This window comes from Phlebotomus papatasi, chromosome 2, assembly GCF_024763615.1.
Source record: "Phlebotomus papatasi isolate M1 chromosome 2, Ppap_2.1, whole genome shotgun sequence".
NCBI classification, from domain to species: Eukaryota; Metazoa; Arthropoda; class Insecta; order Diptera; family Psychodidae; genus Phlebotomus; species Phlebotomus papatasi.
Window position 1 is genome coordinate 12,038,016 of NC_077223.1, and position 22,019 is coordinate 12,060,034.

Here is a 22,019-nt window from a genome sequence, read left to right on the forward strand (position 1 = left end):
ACATTAGGAAAAAACAACACATATTATTATGAAACTCTTTAATTTGATTTTTTAGGAAAAAAATTGTCCTAATTGCATGAAAAACTTTAAACACGATTATCTCCTAAACTTGCAACTAAATAAATATTTTATTCTAGATCTATACTGTTTGCCTATTTTATATAAGAATAAGAAAAAATCATTTTGAGAACATTTTTCAAAATTAAAATATTACAAAAGAATTGGACGTGTGGTCAAATGGAAACAAAAAAGGATAATATTTATAATACTTGGTGTATTTTCTATTGAAAAAATGAATTGTACAATACTACAAAAACGACTGCCAAAAAAAGGAGTCTGGTTTATTTTATAAAGAAATTGTTTAATTTTCAAGGTATAATCTCACCTGGATATGCAGCATCAGTGTTGCATGTTGCATGCTCGCATCTCATCCATATTACTAGAACCTTTGGAACTAATGTCACCAGCATAGAAAGTATGCCTTCTCCAACCAGCCACAGTCGATTTTGGTCTTGGCCAGTCCCCTCCCAGAGGAATACCGGAAGTTCATCGCTTCTCTGAGCTACAGAATCTTATAGTAAGTATATAGAGATAATTTATTCAGTATATTTTGTCTATTACAACATTTAAGACCATCAGTGCAGTGCACTGAGTATTGTTAACATACTCATTAGAGATCAATCAATTTAAGAAAATAGTCATTAGAGTTTGAATTTCATGCTCAACCCAATGTCAATAACTCCAAGGGATTTCCCGCACAGAGTTTGCAACTTTTGCGCAAACAGTGGGAGGATTTCAAATGATTCAGTATAGTGGTACGTGCAGAAAGCCGATCAGAAATCATTAGGTTTATGCTCAGTCTCTAACCGTCATCAATGAGATGAAGGAGAAAATTTTGTTGACAGAGAGATAAAATTATTAACTCATGCGTAAGGACTTCACATCATCCAGCAAGATGTTCAATTCACATAACATTATTAGCCAAGAATGACAAGTATGCCAAGTCATGGGATTATTCTACACGCTATTTGACCAATTTCCACTGTCACCAAATGCTTGTTCCGGAGAGTTTTTTTTTTTGGTTAAACTCGCCATAAAATTTCCCTAAACTCAATTCAATTTTATTCTTCATCATCGTCCTTTGATCTCTGAAATTCACAGAGTTTGCTGTATGATTAAAAAAAAAACTGATGAAAGGTTAAAAAAAGACGACCAAGAACGCGAATGAATTTCCATGATGATGATGATGAATAAAAAAAGAAAAATGGGAAAATTTGTCATTTATCAAACGATTTTTTGGACAAAATTAATTGGTGGGAAAATTTGTTGAATTTACTCCAAATATTCCCCTCAAAGACTTACCTTAAACTTATTTACATGTTAATATTGTAAATTGTCTATTAATTCATAGCACTATAGAAAAAAGCATGTTTCGCATTTGCAATTTAAGAGGTATTACATCTTTAGACAGAATATTCTCGTAGCACCTTTTAGCCTTCCATCGTCCAAGATGACTCTCAAGTACCATCTCCAGTTTTTACTCACACCTCTCGATAACGAAAGCTAATGATATCATTTTCTTTTAATGATGATTGAGGCAGAATGTCTCCCACTGAGCCTCCAACCTCGCACCAAACGAGAACGGATGAGTCTTGTAATTAATAACCAAGGGTGGAGGCATCAAATGAGCCCCCACAGACGCTCGTAGTTGTTAGTTTAATGTTTGCACACAATGTGCTCAGTGTAATTAAGGATTTCTTTTCTCATGACAATATTCTCATCAAACGATCTGCCTAATTCTCTATCATTCTTTAACTTGGGCAAAAATTGAGGAAGTTTTTTTTTTCTATAGAGAGCATTTACAGGATATTAAAGGTGTAAATTTTCGGAAACTAATTGAACTTCTGAAAGAGTTTAAATATTAAGGAAAGTGGGACAGTTGATGCATACATCACTGTGAATTTTCACTCTCTATTTATGAAATTGATTAAAAATCTTTTTAGGAGGAGATGAGGTTACTTTAAGCTGTGGGGCTACATTTATATACGATTTTTTCGTATATTTCTAAAGAAACCTGGGCCTTACCTTATAATGTAAATGCAAAAGTAATTTGTCTATCAGAAAAACATTACGTTAAAGCTCAGCTTTCTTTAGAAATATGCGAAAATAGGGTGGAATAACCGGCTATCGCCATGTTTAGGAAAAAATTAAATTCATTTAATCATAACTTTTGAATCCTTGTTACAAGATAAGTCAAATTTGACACAAAGTTACTTAGATGTATTGGCTCTAGATACGTGAAAACAATAATCCTAGAACATAACGCTGGACTACTTAAAAAACTGATTTTTATTAATAATGCAAAAATAACCATTTCGTCGCCACTTTTTACCACTTTTCGCCAGTTTTGTAAAATTTGTAACCACTTCTCGCCACCCACTTGAAAAGAACCACACTCGGTTATTTTAGGCAATGCTATGAAAAGAATACATTCACCATTTCTCTTTCCTTGTGATCACTTTATTATTACTCTCTTTAAATGATTTTTCTTCACTTTTATTTAAGAAATCAAATTATGGGGCTTTTGCAGAAAGTAAACAATGCAGATTTGACAACTGAGAATGTACGAAGTGAAGTTAGCGTCGCCTATTGAAAAGATATGGCGACAGGTGGTAAAATCAATTCCAGAATATTACCACTTCTCGCCATGCCTCATTTTTATACAAAAATAATATAAAATGAAATATTAATTGACTAAATACAAATTTTATGTATTCCACAAGTGCAATTAAATATTCAATAGACAAATTATTTACCCAAATAGGTATTTTTGGCCTGATGAAAATTTGACGACACTTAGTACATTTGGTAAGAGATGTTGGATTCGATGCACTTGCTTAAAATATTGCTCTAAAAAGTGATCAAAATCGTGAATCCAAAACGAATAATTATTATTTTTCGATTCTATGCGTAGAAGCAGAAACAATACAAAAAAATTGCCACTCATTTATTTCATAAATTGCGAAAAATAGCGATTTCAATGTAAGTGGCGAGAAGTGGGGCACTGGCGAGAACTGGTGATTCCACCTTAATCGTTGCTCCACTGCTCAAAGATTTAATTACTCAGAACTTTACTAGCTAAACTGAAAGTTTATAATTTTTCATTAAATTTTAGTAACGTTTTATTTTGTCTTACATTTAAAATATTTTTAATAGACACTTTTGAATAGGTATGAAAATAAAAATATTTTCAAAAAAAACTTTTCTATTTCAAAGTTTGGCGTTTCACATTAAATGTATATAGGGTAAGTGTGCCAAATTCCGGCCAGCTTGCAATTTCGGCCACCTTTTTTGTTCCTCGAATTTCCATTAACTTTCAGATTTTTCGAACTCTAGAGATTATACAATGCAAAAGAATAACAAAAAATGCAGCTTCGACAAACGAGATGACGTGAAAAAGATATTGGAAGAATTCCCGAAGGGCAAAGAACTATGAGAATGAAGGTGGCCGAAATTGGACACCAAAGCTATGTCTATATTTTTATTCATTTTAAAATGTATTAAGAATGATTTTAGAGTAAATCAAGACGGTAAACTCTTTACAAGATTCCAAGCAAAACTCTTACAAAAGAAAGAATAAAAAAAATCAATTTGTATTTAAAATATTGCATTTCAAACTTAAGACTTTGAAGCTTGCATGCAACTATGCCGGAATTTGGCACACTTACCCTAATAGTTTAAAATTAAAGATTGTTATAGAAGAATGTCAGTCAGTTTTTAAAGTTCAATTAATTTAACGTTTTGAAACCTTAAGATTTATCTCAGAATGCTAAATATTTCTTTTAAACAATTCTTTGAAAAAAGAATAGGTATTTAGACAATTGAAAAATTCGATTTTTTTATGGTTTCCTTTTGTAAACCAATTGTAGTAAATTAAAAAAAAATTAACAATAATGTTTTTCTTTATTGTTTATCAAGTTATTATCACACATTCTCAATATCTACTCTCATACGTGTATATTCATTACATAAAATCTACTCATTATTTATAACTTTGATATAATTTTTAAATGACTAATATTACAATGTATTTCATTTTAAACACTTATCAAGATTTATATATATTTGTATATTTAAAATGATCTCCCTCGTTAATTTATTGATTTTATTAATTAAATTTCTATTGCATTATCGCAAAACGGAAGGAACTTATAAAATGCTTAACACTTCTCAAATAGGCTACACTGAAGAAATACAGAGTTTTAGAACTAATCTGGGTATTTGTGGCAAAAAAGACACCACTGTAAATTGATTTTCTCTCACACAGCATGCAACAATAATAAGCAGTTTGATAGAGAAAACCAACTTTTTCTGGGGCTCTGAAAAATTTTGTGTCCTTTTACCACAAATTCATTTTAAATTTATAAGACTGTACAATTTTTTTTTAACAATTTTATACAAAATTAATCTATATTCATAGCAAGATAATTTCCTTGTAATTTTGCTGAGAGAGTTCAATACTACACCTCTTATTGTTTAAATTACTCACACTGATATTGTTGTTTTTTGACCCTCTTTTGCTGCTTTGTAAACAGTAAATTCGCTGTGTCAAAATTGCACCTCTTTGTGAATTCTCAGAATCTGAAAAATGTTTGTAATGCAAATTGTTAAAGTTGTTAGAACATAAAAGTTCACCATGTTTGCGTTTTTGGAAAGCTCAAAAAAAAAATAGAGAAAACGACAGATTTTATGCAACGGAAGGAAATCGTTCTTAGGAAGTTCCAAAGTTTAACAGGAAACAGGAAGCTTGTGTGAGCATATGTGTTTTTCAATACCTATTCCTTATTTGAAGTGTAATCAGAAGTAAAAGACGGAAGGATTTGGAATTCAAAAGAATCAACACAGATTTGAAATTATTGTCCTTGAGAAGGATTTTAAATTCTGGATAAGAGAGAGAGAGAAAAAGGAAAAAAATGGCCGATTTTCTCATACAAATATTTAATGTTTCTCTAATTGAATCACTCAAACTTTGTTGTGCGTCCCAAAAAAGGCATCTCAAGAAAATTCATTTTAGGCCTTATTCTTTTTAACATGGCCATCAAGTAATCTTTCAATGTTTGCTCATTGTTCTACGCTCATAAAAAAAAAATCTCTAAAATTAATGTTTTTCCTGTTAAAAGCTCAAGCAATATATAAAATGTCATTTACATAAAATTGAACGGATTTTGCTTAAGTCTATTTAAAATTATGCAAAAATATGACTATTATATAATAATATACATTATACTCTTTCATTTCCATGATTAAATACTTAAGGGCAAATATGAAATACACGAGAGCTGCTGTGAAAAAGAACATCACTTTTATCTGAAATTCTGCACAATTTCTTTCTCAAATATTCACATTTACTAATTCTTTTTCTAGAATTTCTACTACAAAGATTTCGAACATTTGCGACTTATAAAATAGGTCTATTATTAAAATTTTTTAATACAGTTCTTCGTTTTTGTAATAGGGGAGACCGGGGAGGTTTGGGACACTTTTTCATGTTTTGACTTTGAGACACTATTCCAAAAAACCACGATAGTGTATTACAATTTTATGCGGTCTATAGGATACTTATGGGTATTGACTTTATAAAAAGTACTCGATAGAACTTGGAAAACAACTGAGTTTTCTTGGAGAAGATAAAACATTTTACTTGACGCTTTGTCCCAAACCTCCCCGATGTGGGGCAGTATGGGACGCAAAAGGTGATGTTTGGGACGCGTTTTTTTCTCGCATAATTTGTAACACTGGAACACATTAATTAATTTTAAATACCAGATTAAAAATATTTCTGATAGAAATAAAAATGTTTCATCTTTTATTTACACTTAGAAATTAATATCAATTTTATTTGTACAGTAGAGTCATTTATTGTCAATCAATTATTTAAAGTATTTTCATATTATTTTCCATCTACCTTTCTTTTCTTTTTTTTTTAATTCTAAATATTGCAATCATGATTATCAAATTCCTCAGGCGAGTAGATTTTCTTGCAACTCTTAGTTTTGAACTCATTGATGGATTCCTGTTTGATTTTACGACAACTGCATTGTACCTGTTTTCTCATTATTTCTCTGAATTAGCTCTCGGCTTGCCTTTTCTGGAGAACTTGTTCGAGAAATTTTCGAAAAAAATAGTTTTTAACTAAATTGGGCAAAGATCGAATATCCTCTGAGAAGGAATTATTGATTCGCAAGACATTGATGGTTTAATTGTCCCTGTAGTTAGAGAAATCTGCTCCACTGGTAAACTTTGCACAAGAGGAGGGAGACTTCCAGTAGAAACTGGGCATTGCTCTTCATTTTGGCAATAAATAATTGCATACCACCTACAATCTTGTCGAAAATTAACGTCCCATTCATTCCCTTTCAGGTGTCCCAAACATCCCCACGTGTAGTTTTGGTATTTGAAACCTTTATGTAAAAAACAAGAGTGTATAATCTCTGAAACTTTTATAAAAATATGTTTCCAGATTACACTGCTACCTAATGAGATAAAAAAGTTTTGATTATATATCGCGGATATAAAATACAAAGAGGAAAACTGAGACGTCAAAATATACAATTTTTATCAATTTTTAAAAAAGTGTTCATAGAATTAAGACAATAAAACTGAGGACATCCATTCTTTTAGTCAAGATACATTTTAATATTGCCTACGATACAGTAATGGTTAAATCCCATTTATTTCAAAAATTAATTGAAAAAATCGCCTTGTCCCACACTACCCCTGTACCAAACCTCCCCGGTCTCCCCTAATTATTTTTTTCAAAAGACTGTCACATTTTTACGGTATAAGCATTTGTAATACAAAATCAATATAGAAAACGATACTGCTTCCAATAAAAAATAATCCGTCTTTTCATCAATTCAACAACTATTCATTACGTTTGTTTTATCTCATGAGGGTTTTACAAGAAAATGTACACAATTTAACATAAATCCTTCCCCGGCGTCTATTTACATCTACATTGCTAATACACTCTGATTATTGGTTTTGGCTCTCAGTTTTGCATCTGATTGTATTGTTTTTCGATATATATATATATGTATAGTATAACGTCAATCAATTCTACTTCAATGTGTGGAAATGTTGCATCATGAATAACCCTCAAATCTGTACTCTGAAAGAGATTAGTATTGTTACGGAAAAGGTTACCCTTATCTATTAGGTGTAATTCTTTCATAATAACACCCAATTTCATTTACCAATTTTGTGAAACATTGTTGTTTGTTTATTTTTTTTAAGCTTTTATACAGGGGGGTGACATTAGCTCTGAAAAATGCGACCGGTTTTAGTGTAATTTTTTCCCTGTTTTCGTACACATTTCACGAGATATCTCTAAAACTACTTAGGTTGCCAATTTAGGGTTTTCGGCTGCCTCTTCGTTATTAAATAAGCTTTAATTTTGTATAAGTATTTTTGGTAATTCATTCTACAATGACAGAAAACAGCTAATAAACTCAAAAAATTTTTCGGCTCGCTAGAAACATATGGGAAACATAGTAAATGTCATGCCCCTGCTTTTATATCACTTTTCTAACCTCCTTGATAAAAAAGTTAAAAATGTATCATTGGCAAGTTGTTTAATTGTTCGATGTCCAGTGAATCCTAACATTTTCAGTATGACTTCAACCATACATTCTTATCCCGGGATGAAAAAAAGTAAATATTAATTTGGCAACAAATATAAATCTTAGATACTAATTAAGTTGACAATAAAAGGAACATCTTTATCAAAACTCGGGGACGATTGGTGGACCCTACTATAGAGCTTTAATCGGTAAACGTGAATCTTTGCATAAAATCATAAAAATGGGCAATAAACAGTATAGATATAGACTGATTCATTTCAGTATACTAAGGGTCGGGATATACGGAAATAAAGTGGAAAGGGATGTGACCTATCCTTGAAAAGGTCTCTAGTCTCTATCTACCTCAGACACAACATATTAAAATTTCATCGAATTCGGATAATAAAACATCGACGATATAGACTGGCCAAGTTATTTTCGTTTATAGTTTGGGTCAGGGTACATCGATAGAAAGTACGATTCATAATTGGAAAGGTCTCGACCTCAACTACAAAATACTAAAATTTCATCGTAATTGAAAAATAGGGGTTTCGAGATTGCCTCTTTTTATGATTGTTTTTCCAGAATCTCATTTGTGAATTTTAGTCCGAAGTATATATAACATTTAAAATATCTAACACGTTACATTTACAACTAAGCAATAAATATCTATTCTGGGTTTGATAGAAATGTTCCTCAATCATAATGAATCGAATATTTAATTTTGCTATTTAATGATTTGACATTTTACTTTAATTTCATATTAAAAAATCCAAGAAAGGAAAATATTGCTTTGGGAATTTTGTTCGATAAATGACTTGTAAATTCATACTAAGAAGACAAATTAATTCATTTAAAAATCAACAAAATCACGTATATAATATATTTCATTCGAGATAAATTGTTCCATATTTATCATGAGTATTTGCAAGCTCTCAAAACAATTCCAAAACGACATCTTTAATATCCACAATCCATCTCTGTTCTATGAAAAGTAGTTGTTCAACCCGAATTAACCATTGTCTTATGAAATTTCAGAGAACAATGCCAGGAAAAAGAAAATAATTCAAAATAATTAATTTTTATAGAATATTTGCAAAAGATACTGTGAAAATTAGCTTTTTCTATTCAGAAATAAATTTAAAGGTTATACTAAATGTTTTCCCTAAAAATTAAATCTTTCAACATATCCCTTTTAGTATGTGTGTTTGATAAATTATACTAGCTATGCAAAAAACTATATTTGTCTCAAAAATTTTGGGTGCTGCAATAAAAGATTATATAAATGATAATAGTGAATGAGCTAATAAATTTAACTATCCAATAAAGAGTAATAACCCAATGCTTTTGAAGATAGTATCCCATTTGGGAGCAATTCCAAATTCTTTTTTTTTTTTTAATATAATATATAGGGTAAAGGCTCATAATTTTGGACAGTCTGCTGATAAGCATCGATGTTCCAAGTTTGAAGTGCGATATTTTCAATACTAATTGATTTTTTTTGCTACTCTCTTTTCAGAAGGGTTGTTTGGAAACTTAGCAAGCTATTTATCGTCTTATTTTTACTAAAATTAGTTTTAATACGTTTAAAAATGAATTGATGTGTAGAGGTGAATTTGACTCTTATTTTGGACAACTTGTTTATTAATTTGACCAACTTGGCTGTAAATTTGGACAGCTAATCCGCCTCAATAGGATGCCCATTGTTCTTTATTTCATGAACCAATCTTACCAAGTCCTCTTCCTGTTCATGTAAGGGTAACGTAGAATGTCACAAGAAGCCCAGAAACTTTCCATATCATTCATTAAAGTGAGTTAACTTCGGTAATCCAAGTTCTCGCAGATGCGCTCATTCCCTGGCCTTTCCGGGAGCCTTTCAAGGCTTTTCTCGCTACATCTCTTTCATAGAGATGATGCTCCTTTGTTTCTCCAGGCATTTGTCCAACCTAGTTATCACAAAAGCTAAACTTTACGAAATTTCGAGAGAGAAACACCTGCCCAAAATAAGGAGTATCACCTCACTAGTGAATGTCTTAGAAAAATGTCCAATTTTTCACACGAAAAATCTAATTCACAAGGCAAATCTCACTTCAGGTCAAATGTACAAATCATCATTAATGTGAATCAACACAATATTCAATGAATATTCAATAATATCACTTAAAAAGGCGAAGAAACATTGTTAGTACTTCATCACAGCTAAATAAGACAGAAGTAAACACGAAGTTCTGTCATATTTCTCGTAAGCAATTGGTCACACTGAATTTTCAACAAAGCATTTCAACTCAAATCATATTCAAAATTTATCGTATTTAGTGTTAAAATCTTAAAAAAAGAACAAATATTTAGATAGTATTCATTATTCATCAAATATCGGATTAAAAATCCATAATTTTAATCAATTTATTTTTAGTGTCCAATTTTATCCTCAAAGTGTCCAAAATAAGAAACTGGACAAAATTATGAGCCTTTCCCCTAGAGCTTTTTGCAGAAAAAACCCTAAATGTTTTTATACACCTTTTGCTGATAAGCCCTGATGAGCTTGTGGTATCTGGGATTCTTTAGAGGCTTTGATGTACTTCTTATAACATAACAAATGGAACTGTGGAAGAACTTCTAAATTCAGGCAATAGGATGCAAATATCTACTATTTATGGGTAAAATGGAAATAAACAAGGGTAATGGCACTCGAATCCGTTGGAAGGCTGTAGAGCCGGAAGACTGGCGCCCAGTGGGCGGTTCCAGACACCCACTTTTCACCATCCTCAATTTTACTTAATTAGTCAACAGGCTAGCAATGACATCTCATATTTACGCTGTTACTCTATCCAATGAACAAACATGTGCCCATTCGTACCGTGAAAAGCTATCTGTTTTTTCCACCATCTCCCTGTTTTTTTTTTCCTTCACACATTCGTGGGTAGTGTTAATCATGAGTTATTTTCGTCAATGTCGATCCTAAATCGCCTTCCATCGAAGTCCTTCCTGGCTACAAAAATTAACACTACAACTCTTATACTAAGAAAACCTAGTGAAAGCCTTGAGAGTGTTAGAGAAATTTTCCCTTTTTTTTTAAACAAAATCCTTCCTATTAAAAATGCAAAATTCCTCATTTTTGTGTGGTTTTTTTCTATAAAGATAAAGAATTTTTCAATTCAACTTAAGAATCACCTCCTGGTGAACTTTTGAAGAAAATATATAATTGCATCGGTCTCAAAGTGGGTAGATATCATCTTTTGAAATAGTTTTCGCACAGAGTTAAACAATATTTCAGTGTGAAATCCACCATTGCAATTAAAATCTAAGAGCATCTCAAGAATATTTTAATTAAACGGGTTTCCTTTTATTTGCGTTCAAATTCTACTTGAACTTTTCTAACTTCCGAGAGATTGTTTAACATTTCTTATTCAATGCTTTTATACAAAAAAAAAACATACGAACTTTTTGAAGAAAAATATACAATGTTTGTGGTTGAAATTGTCTGAAGTGTTTGATAGATTTGATTGAAACGTGCTTGCGAAATAATTCTGGAAAACTCGTTGAAAATCTCATGTGCACAAATATTGAAGTTTGCGAAAAATACGTGATAAATTTTAGCGAGCAAATTAGTTGTTTTTTTTTTGGAAAAAAGAATGTTTTGCAAGATAAAATAAATGGAGGTGATCAAGAGGTTTAACACCGGGCCATAAATGTGGGTAAATCGGAAAAACATTTTCTCGGTATTTTCATTGCACCCTCAAAATGTCCACTGTGAGTTTTATATTTGTCGTTTTCACCTTTTTATCCTCCCTTAATCCAATCACCTATTCGTCCCTCGTTTTCTGCTGAACAAAAATCGTACTGAATTTGCTGTATACTCAATGCGAAAGGTTGAATTGCACAGATCACATCTTAATCCTTTGGTAATTCCTTCTTTTATCTCATGGATTTTCTTGCGATCACTCTTCGTTTTCTTATTGACCAATTGTGTTATTTATCGTAGATACCAAATAATTGCTATTAAATCTTCAACATCCTTTTCACTGTTGACTAACAAAACTTCTTTATTTAATTGTACTTTATATACTCTATCTAGAAAATTAAAGTATCTTCTCTATTGAAAATATAGAGTTGACAAACTATGTACAAAATGTACACTCTTATGCGATTGACTCTGTGGTAATTTTATGCAAAGTTTATGAGGAAATTGCATTTCCGGAGGGAGCTGTATTACAATGGAAAATATTTTACAAATATTTGATACAAAAGTTGATCCATTTCATATAAATGAACACAAAATACTATGAACATGTATATACTGTTTCATTTGGAGAAAAAATGGCATATAAAAGTGCATTACTTTTTCTCACAATTTTTGGGTCCATACCGGGTCTCCTACGGATTTTAACTGATTCATAAATAATTAAAAAACAATCTCAAAATAGTAAACTGATAATTAAGTGTGAATTTTGAAACAGGGAAGTGGAGCAGCTTTGAAATAAGGCTTTTTTCTCCTATTTTTAAATAGAACTAGGCCTTATTATGATATAATTTAGCTTCACAAACCAATTGCGATGCAAAATTCGATTATGATAGGGCTCAATTCCATTTAAAACAGGAGGAAAAAGCTCAACTTTAAAGCTGCCCCACTTCCCTCTACTTTGACTTTTTACTTTGAAGCAACTTTGATCCGTATAGACTGTAAAATAAACTTAAGAGTACTTTAACATTTGATGTTCACAAATTGTTATAACGAAATGTTCGCTGTAATGTTAGTGCTTATTATTGTAAAACCAACATACTAGAGCCACACTTATATAAAAGAAATATTTAAATTAAATTTGAATTGTTCTTTATGCATAAAGATATTGAAAATGTTCGTTTCAGTCTAGAATGCTTGCCTAATAAAAAAGTTTCAGATACATTTTCTTCAGTTTTGGGAGGAACATGTGAAAAAATATTAGAAGAATTCTTTGGGGCTCAATTATAATTTTCACAAAGAATGCAGCCTTGTTAAAAGTTCCTCAGCTATCTAATGCCTCTCAAATCTTTATTGCTCGAACTCTAAGGAAAGCAATATATACAGTCCCTACAGTCATAGACACATTGATAGAAAAAAATGTTCCTATCGAATTTTCTAAGGTCAAAATTCAACCACTTTTTAGGTCCTATTTCCTCAACAATTTGGTTAAATTTGTAGTTTAATTTCAAAAACAGCTCTAGCACTTTCTTCATTTTCGGACGTGATTTAAAAAGTGTATATAAACGACGATTCTTAAGATTTAAGAAGTGTATAAAAAACGATGATTGAAACGCTTTAGGAGTCTAGCAGAGTCGGTGGCAACAAAAAAATGTATAGTCTAAAATAAATCTTTGGATTTGTAAGACAATGAATGTGACAATAAATTGAATTGAATTGAATTGAATTCTATACAGGTCAACGACCTCAATTCACTCTTTCGACTGATTTTTCAATTTCAAAAGTGTAAATACTCTAAAATTATTTCAGAGCCAAAATTGAATATGGTTACTAGCTGAAATCAAATCTTTTAAAAATTGTACTTTCGAATTATAAATTTTAGGATGAATATTTCCATTTTAAGTAAACAGATAGGGGAGAGCCGACATGCTTGAAACACTTTTTATGTTTTGACTTATTTCCAAAACAAAGTAAATTATCTTAAAATTTTTTAAAGGATTTAGTACACTGACTAGCCTCACTAGTATAGACTGTATCAACTTGATGAGTGTTCTTGTTATATTTATTTAAATAATCAAAGAGTTATCCACTGCGTGTCAAACATGTAAACATTCTAGATATAGACACAAAAAATAGTGAAAAAATAACTCTCGGAGAACTCTATTTCATTAATTCGAGCATTCCGCAAAGCTAGAATACTTTGTCATGTCTTTTTAAATTAAATTCTTTTCTCTTGAGTATGATATACACATCAAATACGTAAAAATCTTTCAATTTGTCCTCCGAGGCATTCATGATTCACATCTCTCTGGGGAAAATCGAAATTTTATAAAATGGAAATTGCCTCAATATGGTTGAAACTTAATTTATCAATCTTATCAAGAAGAGTTACGACGTGAAAATTGGATTGGCAGTAATTCTCCATTTGGCAATTACATTGCCATTGGCGCAAAAATTATGAAAATTTACGAGATACTGAAAAATGATAATAATAGAGACATTGCTTGCGAGTACATTAAAAGATCATTGAATGCACTACAGAGCTTTTCCAGAGCTTAAAAGGGAACATATACAGCAAATAGATGGGTGGATTGAAAACAGTTTATTCTCAGTTTGAAATTGCACTGTTGGGCGATGGAATTATTGAATCATAAATTACAATTTAATGTCTCATATCCCACCCTTCATACTCTTGCGTATATAAATCATGATGAGGGTTTGGAGAAATGTACGATATGTTTACGTCCGTCTCTCAATAATCTCACCTATTGGAGTCTTCACTATATTTCGAATAGTCAAATCGGGCTTAAACGTAGGCCAAGTGAGTAGTGACTTCCTACATTACGAAGATAAGTTGACTGACGATCCCATCTTTAGAAATTAATCTGACAAATATTTGAAAGTTCTCTAGTCTCAATAAACAACAATTCATTTTTTGTCATCTTTTCACAATTTTCACTAAAATAAGCAACCTAAATTTGGCTGTGATACCAAATGAATATAAAATAAACTTGTATTCTTACAAATAGTATCCTTCTTTAGAAAAAGACGTAGGGGAAAGTGACCATGCTTGATACTGTAAAATGATGTCCAAGGTTTGTGATTTTTTTCTGGTTAACACACAAACCGAAGCGATTCTACCACTATGAAAAAAAAAAAATGTCTCACTTATTAGGTTCTTAATTCCACCTCAAATAGTTCCTGGAAATCCTTAGATTTTCCTCAAGAAGAAAATGAAAATTCAGTGGCGACTTTTATACAAGTCGGGTCCGGGGCCTTCCTGTATAATAATTGATTCGACAAATCGGAGGTCTATTTACACTGCAAAAATTTCACCGGATACAAAAAATTGCACATCAATATTTAGACGGAACTCTAATCTATCTGCTTAAATCGTTTGTACGACTTTTTATTAGTTTTAAAATCACTTTTATGTAATTTTTTTAAGCCGTGTTTTTATGACATTAGGGCACTAGCGAAAACCATTTTTTCACTTTGAGTCCATGAAAATGTCACTCTGCAACCTTAAAATTCAGGCAACAGGGTTGAAGGCTATGTCAATTGCCGATAAAATTGGAAGATTACAATAGGTGTAATTCTGAAAGAATCAATCTAATGATAGAGTTGCCACAATTACATTATCATTCATGGACCCTTTTTAAAATATAGGATGGACACAGGTAGAATTTATGAATTTGTCACCAACCACAAAAACAGTGTTCACTAAGTAAATAATATTTTTACATAAATATTAATATTGGTGAACCCTCTATGTGCCTATGATAGCAGTTTTCCTGAACAGCGACATTAATTAAGAAATACTTATGAAATATCATGTATCAAAATTACAGTTTTGGGCCTATTTTTGATTTTTGCTTCCTGAAACTAGGAAAAAAGAGCTAGGATCCTAATTTTTTTAGGAAATGTGAGGCTTAGGACCAGCTATTAAAACATATTGCTTTGAGTCATAACTATTGATTAACATAGGCAAAAAATAGTTATTATTAAGCTTGGATCGTATCAAGCATGGGCACTTTCCCCTAGTACAGTATATATCTAAAATCTGAAGTCCAAAATTTACTATTCTAAAAAAGCATGTTCATCTTGAACACGCTATAAACTGATGTTTTGTTTGTAGTTCCTTCACTAATCAATTTAAAATTCGTCATCTGATGAAAATTATTATGTTTTTTTTTAACGTACCTTATTCACAAATAATTCGTGTTAACACATATTAAAGAATCCCCGTACAAATAAGGTAATCTAGACTTATTTCAAAGTTTGCTGTTCCTTTCAATTCTGTGACAACCCCGGAGTCTCCCTCTTGCACTCATCACACTGTATTTGGGGCAATTTATGCTACGGATATGTCATGGATGTTGCCAAAAAGCCACAAGAATGATGAAAAATTAAGGGTGAGAGTGAGATCTCGGGGAGAGAACATCAACCGGACTTTTGTCGCCGAGAAGGGAGCAATAACTCTACAGAGCACGATTGACCAACCCACTTTATTTTTATAGTTAACTTGCGTTCTTGGTCTTTTAGATTTTAAAATATCCCCATCAGAGTTGAAAAGAGAGTCGTTAAGTAATTCTATTGAAATAAATGTTTCAGATTTAAGTATATGCTATCTGCTTGGCACTGTAACAGTTGTTTTATCCCAGAAAATTTCTTGTATAATATTCTATATAGCCCAACAATATCGCGTACAAAATTACTATAAGTATTTGTTATCTTGTATTTTTTTCTATACTTTAGAAAAGCAATTCTGACATTTAAGTGAATTATATTCGAAGAATATATAATTTAAAATAGAATTGCATTTGATGATACTAAAGTTACAATTGCGCATACATTATTCTTATTCCGACAGAAATATTCTTAGTGAAGTTTGCTCATAAATTTGCCCTTTCGAAAGAAAGAAAGAAAGATACGGAGGAGGAAAACTCCCCTGGAGATCTTTTTTAAAAATGTGCATTAGAGATACATCGCATTTTTTTTTATATTTCTCTCATAATAAAGCGTCAAGGAAAATGTATTCTTCTCCACCGCGTTTATTGTGTTATGTATTTGATTTTTTTTTAATTCGAAAGAGAACTAACCAAGAACATTCACTTTTGAGTTAAAATTTGTTGATATTGCAAACCATCAGTTGGAATTCTTTTTGTACCAAACTTTGAGATGGGGTGGAATGTAGTGAAATCATAAAGGGAGGTTTCTTCAGCATGAATGAATGACCTCGTTTTCGGTCTCAATGGAATTGTATGTTGGAGAGATGCATGAAACGCGCAGGAATCACTTTCTTCTTTTGATGGTGAAAATATTGTTTCTCATACTAACTTTATCTCATCCTCAAGATGGTACAAATTGCACGACAAGTGCGTGAAGCAATTTATACCATTTTCATTATTGAATTTCTCTTTAAGCTATACACTTCCTTGGTTCATCCTTATCATTCTCTCCAATTTATCCGCATTGATTTGAGAAAGAGGATAATCTTTTTTCAGGGAAAAGAACCCCTCGCTTCGATCTCTAACGACTTGTGTTTTACTTAACAATTATCCTTAATCCATATTAAAGAATAAATTTATCCGGTTCACCTTTAAAACTTTCTTATTCAATATTCGTAGATATTTTTTCTAGTTAATATTTATCTTTAAAAAGTCATTTACAGCTGCAATTCTTTTTAAAACTGCCTGACACATAAGATATTACAAATAATTAAGTTGACGTAAAATAGTTACTGGAAAAGTTTATCGGAGAAGAAATAAAAATTTAGATTCCTAAGAAATTGTGATATTTTGTAGTAAATGGAGTAAAAGTAATGAATCGGAATAAAGTAGTTACAAAATACTGTACCCCAAGCGGCATTTGATATCTAACACTGAGTGAGAGAAATCCGAAAAAGTTAAAATAATGTTGTGTCGAATCCTTTTGGGGTGGGATTCGGCACCCTATGAGTGTTTTAGGGGCGAAAAATGCCTTTTTGTAAAATCCCCGTATACTTCAGGCGAACACCAGAAATATCGGGCAATGACCTAGTTGTTGGTTTTGACAATGTAATCAATTCCTTTGGCACACTCTTAAAGCCAACTCTGGTGAATTAGTGTATGTGTGTGACCTAAAGAGAGAGAAAGAGAGAGAAATAAGTAGTAAGTCGTCTCCTTCCCACTCTTCCACTGATCAGGTAGCATACCGCAGCGTAGCATAAAAGCCACGCTCCTTATAGCTCTCAGTGGCCATTCCTGTCACCTCTACTGTTGCTGGATAGAGCATTCAGAGGCGCGGGTTAATCTAGCGCTCTAAATAGCTCCCGGTAGCACTTGAGAGTCCCTCTGTATTGCCCTGGTCAGAAGCATTTAGAAGCGCGGGCTGAGACTAGCGCTCTAAATAGCTCCTGGTGGCCGAGATCCCTTAATCTTGCACTGGCTGGAAGCATTCAGAATCGCTGGTGGAACTAGCATCCTGAATAGCTCCTAGTGCGCTAAAATTTCCCTTCCTCTCACACACTGTACTTACCTTTCCTTCCCTTGTGGGTTTTGCGGTGCTCGAGGATCGAACTCCAGCAGTGATTTCCCTTTTCTCGGGCGACCCCGTGCGGTGAAAGATCCGGACTCCCTGAGAGTGTAGTCTGGAAAAGCCAGAAGCCTGATCTCCCTGCAGACGTTGCGTGAGGGATTACGTGCCCTGGTGAACCCTCTGGTCTGGGGCAGCATCTCCGTGAAGTCTGTTGCCACGTAGAGGTTGTGTTGCACCCAAGACACCCTATACTGGTGTTCACCTGCATTTTGGCCACCCTCATTTCGTCCGGGAGTAACCTCGGCCCCAAGTAGGCTGCTGACACGAGCTAAGCCGCGACACCATCACCGGAAGCAGCTCGTAGAAGCCTCTGGCCTTGAGACAGAAGGCATTGGCTGTGCTGGGATAAACCCACCCCCACGGGGGCCTTTGAGAGAGTTGCCTAACCACCCTGCCCTCTACGCCAAGAAGGATCTTCCTGCTCCAGCTGTTGGTTTGTCACACCGCTGTATACCCTCCAGCTGTTGTTAGACAAAGGAGATCAGGCCTGGGTGAAGCAGGCGGAAAAGGAAATACTCACCAAAACCCTCGGATAGTCCAGGAAAGTCCCCAGTCACGATCACTACCACATCACCACAAAACCAAAACAACTCTTGACATTTGCCTCTTGAAGACATAACCTTGTATTTTTGCCTGCATTATCGACTTTGTACATTTGCGCTGATAGCGCCCCTAGTGGAAATTTAATAAAACCCAGAAGTAAACAAAAGGTTGTGTTGTCATTGGTTCATCTGTCAAAGGGGACAGATTCCCTCCAGAATTCATCGTCGAGCCCCTTTTCCGCGATCAGCTGCCTTCCCGGAAGTCCCATCCACAACACTGGTGTCAGAAGTGGGATTTGCCTGACCACTTGCGAGTATGGAGGCAGCTGAGACCGGCCAGATATTGGACGGACTGAAGGAGTGGCTCACGGACAGGATGGAGAGGTACGATGGGTTTCTGCAGGAACTTCGCATCCAGCAGGAGGATTCTGAAGCCCGTCAAAGCTCCACTTTGACCAGGATCTTGGACCTGCAAAAGAGCAATGAGAAGTTACAGAGACAGCGCAATGAGCGCACGGACAGGGAAATAATGGAATTGAGACAGCAAATCAGTCTCTGGACATTCCAAATGACCGGAAGATTATCCGGAGATGCCCCTCTACCGGCTGGGCAAGTACCGCCGGAAGAGGCCTCTTTCCAGGTACCACCTGAGCTATGCTCAACTGGAGCTCCTGGTGGGCGTGTGGCAGCCGAAAATTACCCGAGCATCGCTCAGATTTTGGAGGGAGATCGTGCGACCTTGGAGACCAGCCGTCTGGGGTTTTTGGCCTCTGACCCAATGCCTGCGACCAGTAATGAGGTTACCGCCCCCCAGGGAAATTCTAATGCCTTACCTGTTGAATCCGGGATCCGGGTGACTCAGGTTCGGGCTGGGCGTTTGCCTTCTCAACAGTACAGGGAAGAAAGAGCTTTTGAGACTCTAGAAGGGGGTACTGGACCGGGAAATTCACGGCTGAATCGTGACATGAACCATCTCAAACTGAAAGTGGACCATTTTGATGGTAAAGTGGTTTTAGAAGATTATTTATTACAATTTGAGATGGTTGCCAAGGCTCGCGGATGGAATGCCTCTGAACAGGCCATCATGCTGGCCTCTTCTTTAAGGGGGGATGCATTAGCCGTACTCTCTGAAATCCCACCGGCTAAACGGGGGAGTCTGGTCGAGTTGGTACGGGCCTTGAGGAGTCGGTTTGGGCGTGAGTTCCAGCAGGGATTGTCACATCTCCACTTGAGGAACCGTAGGCAGAAGCCTGGGGAAGAGATAGGGGCTTTTGCTCTAGAGATCCGTAGGCTCACGCGCCTCGCTTTTCGGGACTGCCCAGAGGCTGCACGCGACAAGATTGCCCTGGGTCAGTTCGTAGATGGTTTGTGGGACCTGGATTTACAAGACCTTGTCAGATTAACAAGACCGTGTTCTATGGAACAAGCTGTTTATGCGGCCTTGGATTATGAGGCTGCCCGGAGAGCCAATCGGGCTTCCCGCAACGTCTCTAGAGCCGCCGTGGCGGAACAGGAAATCACCTCCTCCGAGTCAGTAGCAGGGAATCAGGGAGGAGCTATCTCGTATCAAAGAGGCGAGGCCTCTGCCCCTGCTGGGAATCGGTATAGGGGAAATTGGAACCGTAGGAGAGGAGGTTCCTGGAATAGCGCGTCTGGAAGCGGAGGTGCTGCACCCACGGGACCATCGGAGTCTAGTGGACGGAGTTCCGGGAACACAGGAGCTGGTGGTCATGGTGGGGACCCTCCCGCACCTACTACTGAGTCCAATGCTGGAGCCCCATTGTGTCGTGGAACACGGGTAGGCCCCCAAAATGGGATGTCGATAGATTATTCGGCCCGTGGCTTGGTGGTAAGGGGGCGTGTGAATAATGTGGACTGTGACGTAGTGGTAGATACGGGGGCAAATTACACCCTGATTGGCCGCCGGATATATGAGGCCATGTCTCCCCAGCCTCCAATCCGCCCTGTGCGATGGGTTCTAACGACAGCCACTGGACAAAGCTCCCCCATCCTAGGAGAACTGGAGGTGACACTGGCACTGGAGGACTGCATACATCATGTCACTGTTTTGGTGGCGGATATTGTAGATGATTGCGTCCTGGGGTTGGTGTTTTTGCGACAACAGGTGGCCCGGTTGGATCTGGAATCAATGAAATTAACTTTCTCCGAGAAGGTTAATGAGAGGACGATTGGTGAGGATGGGATAGTGCGGATATGTACTAGTGAGGCTGTCGTCCTAGCTCCCCGCCGAGAGACTCAAGCCGAGATGGAGAGGGAACTGCCGAGAAAGCAATCGGAAGTTTTCTCCAAAGTCCCACGGGGTATTGGGCGCACTCAGTTAGTGGAGCGCCCGATAGACACAGGAGATAGCGCTCCCGTTAAGCCACCACCCAGGAAATTCCCAATGGAGTGCGGAAAGCCGTCTAAGGATAGACCTGATCTACATGTCGTAGAAAACTCACGTCAGACAATGAACGACATACACCGGAAGGGGCGAGAACGCTTGCAATTTTTTCCTCGAGTGGCCAAGGACTACTATGACCACACTCAGCATCTCTTGACCTTTGCACCAGGGCAACCTGTTTGGTGGTACAAACCCCTTAGGAAGGTGGGAAGGTCTCCCAAGTTACAGAGTGACTGGGATGGGCTCTATTTGGTGTCCGAGAAGATAAATGAGGTGGTATATCGTATCCGGAAGAAGGCTAGAGGTCGCTCCCGCATTGCTCACGTGAACCGTTTAGCTCCTTACCGGGGTGTTAATGCTGGCCGGGACGGCCAGAACTAGGAGGAGGGCAGTGTTGTGTCGAATCCTTTTGGGGTGGGATTCGGCACCCTATGAGTGTTTTAGGGGCGAAAAATGCCTTTTTGTAAAATCCCCGTATACTTCAGGCGAACACCAGAAATATCGGGCAATGACCTAGTTGTTGGTTTTGACAATGTAATCAATTCCTTTGGCACACTCTTAAAGCCAACTCTGGTGAATTAGTGTATGTGTGTGACCTAAAGAGAGAGAAAGAGAGAGAAATAAGTAGTAAGTCGTCTCCTTCCCACTCTTCCACTGATCAGGTAGCATACCGCAGCGTAGCATAAAAGCCACGCTCCTTATAGCTCTCAGTGGCCATTCCTGTCACCTCTACTGTTGCTGGATAGAGCATTCAGAGGCGCGGGTTAATCTAGCGCTCTAAATAGCTCCCGGTAGCACTTGAGAGTCCCTCTGTATTGCCCTGGTCAGAAGCATTTAGAAGCGCGGGCTGAGACTAGCGCTCTAAATAGCTCCTGGTGGCCGAGATCCCTTAATCTTGCACTGGCTGGAAGCATTCAGAATCGCTGGTGGAACTAGCATCCTGAATAGCTCCTAGTGCGCTAAAATTTCCCTTCCTCTCACACACTGTACTTACCTTTCCTTCCCTTGTGGGTTTTGCGGTGCTCGAGGATCGAACTCCAGCAGTGATTTCCCTTTTCTCGGGCGACCCCGTGCGGTGAAAGATCCGGACTCCCTGAGAGTGTAGTCTGGAAAAGCCAGAAGCCTGATCTCCCTGCAGACGTTGCGTGAGGGATTACGTGCCCTGGTGAACCCTCTGGTCTGGGGCAGCATCT

General features: G+C 35.9%; 2 protein-coding genes across 3 annotated transcripts in view; one reads left to right on the forward strand and one right to left on the reverse strand.

Annotated features, from left to right (window-relative positions):
* The first annotated feature begins 383 nt into the window (after positions 1-383).
* Positions 384-22,019, forward strand: part of LOC129803783 (prolactin-releasing peptide receptor-like) — a 138,649-nt gene continuing 117,013 nt past the window's right edge. Inside the window, exon 1 of the mRNA XM_055850581.1 lies at positions 384-577. The gene's annotated coding sequence lies outside the window, so the exon portion shown is untranslated. The remainder of the gene's footprint in view (positions 578-22,019) is intronic.
* Positions 3,945-22,019, reverse strand: part of LOC129803782 (prolactin-releasing peptide receptor-like) — a 51,995-nt gene continuing 33,920 nt past the window's right edge. For both annotated transcript variants that reach the window (XM_055850580.1, XM_055850579.1), the window contains exon 4: positions 3,945-4,641. The gene's annotated coding sequence lies outside the window, so the exon portion shown is untranslated. The remainder of the gene's footprint in view (positions 4,642-22,019) is intronic.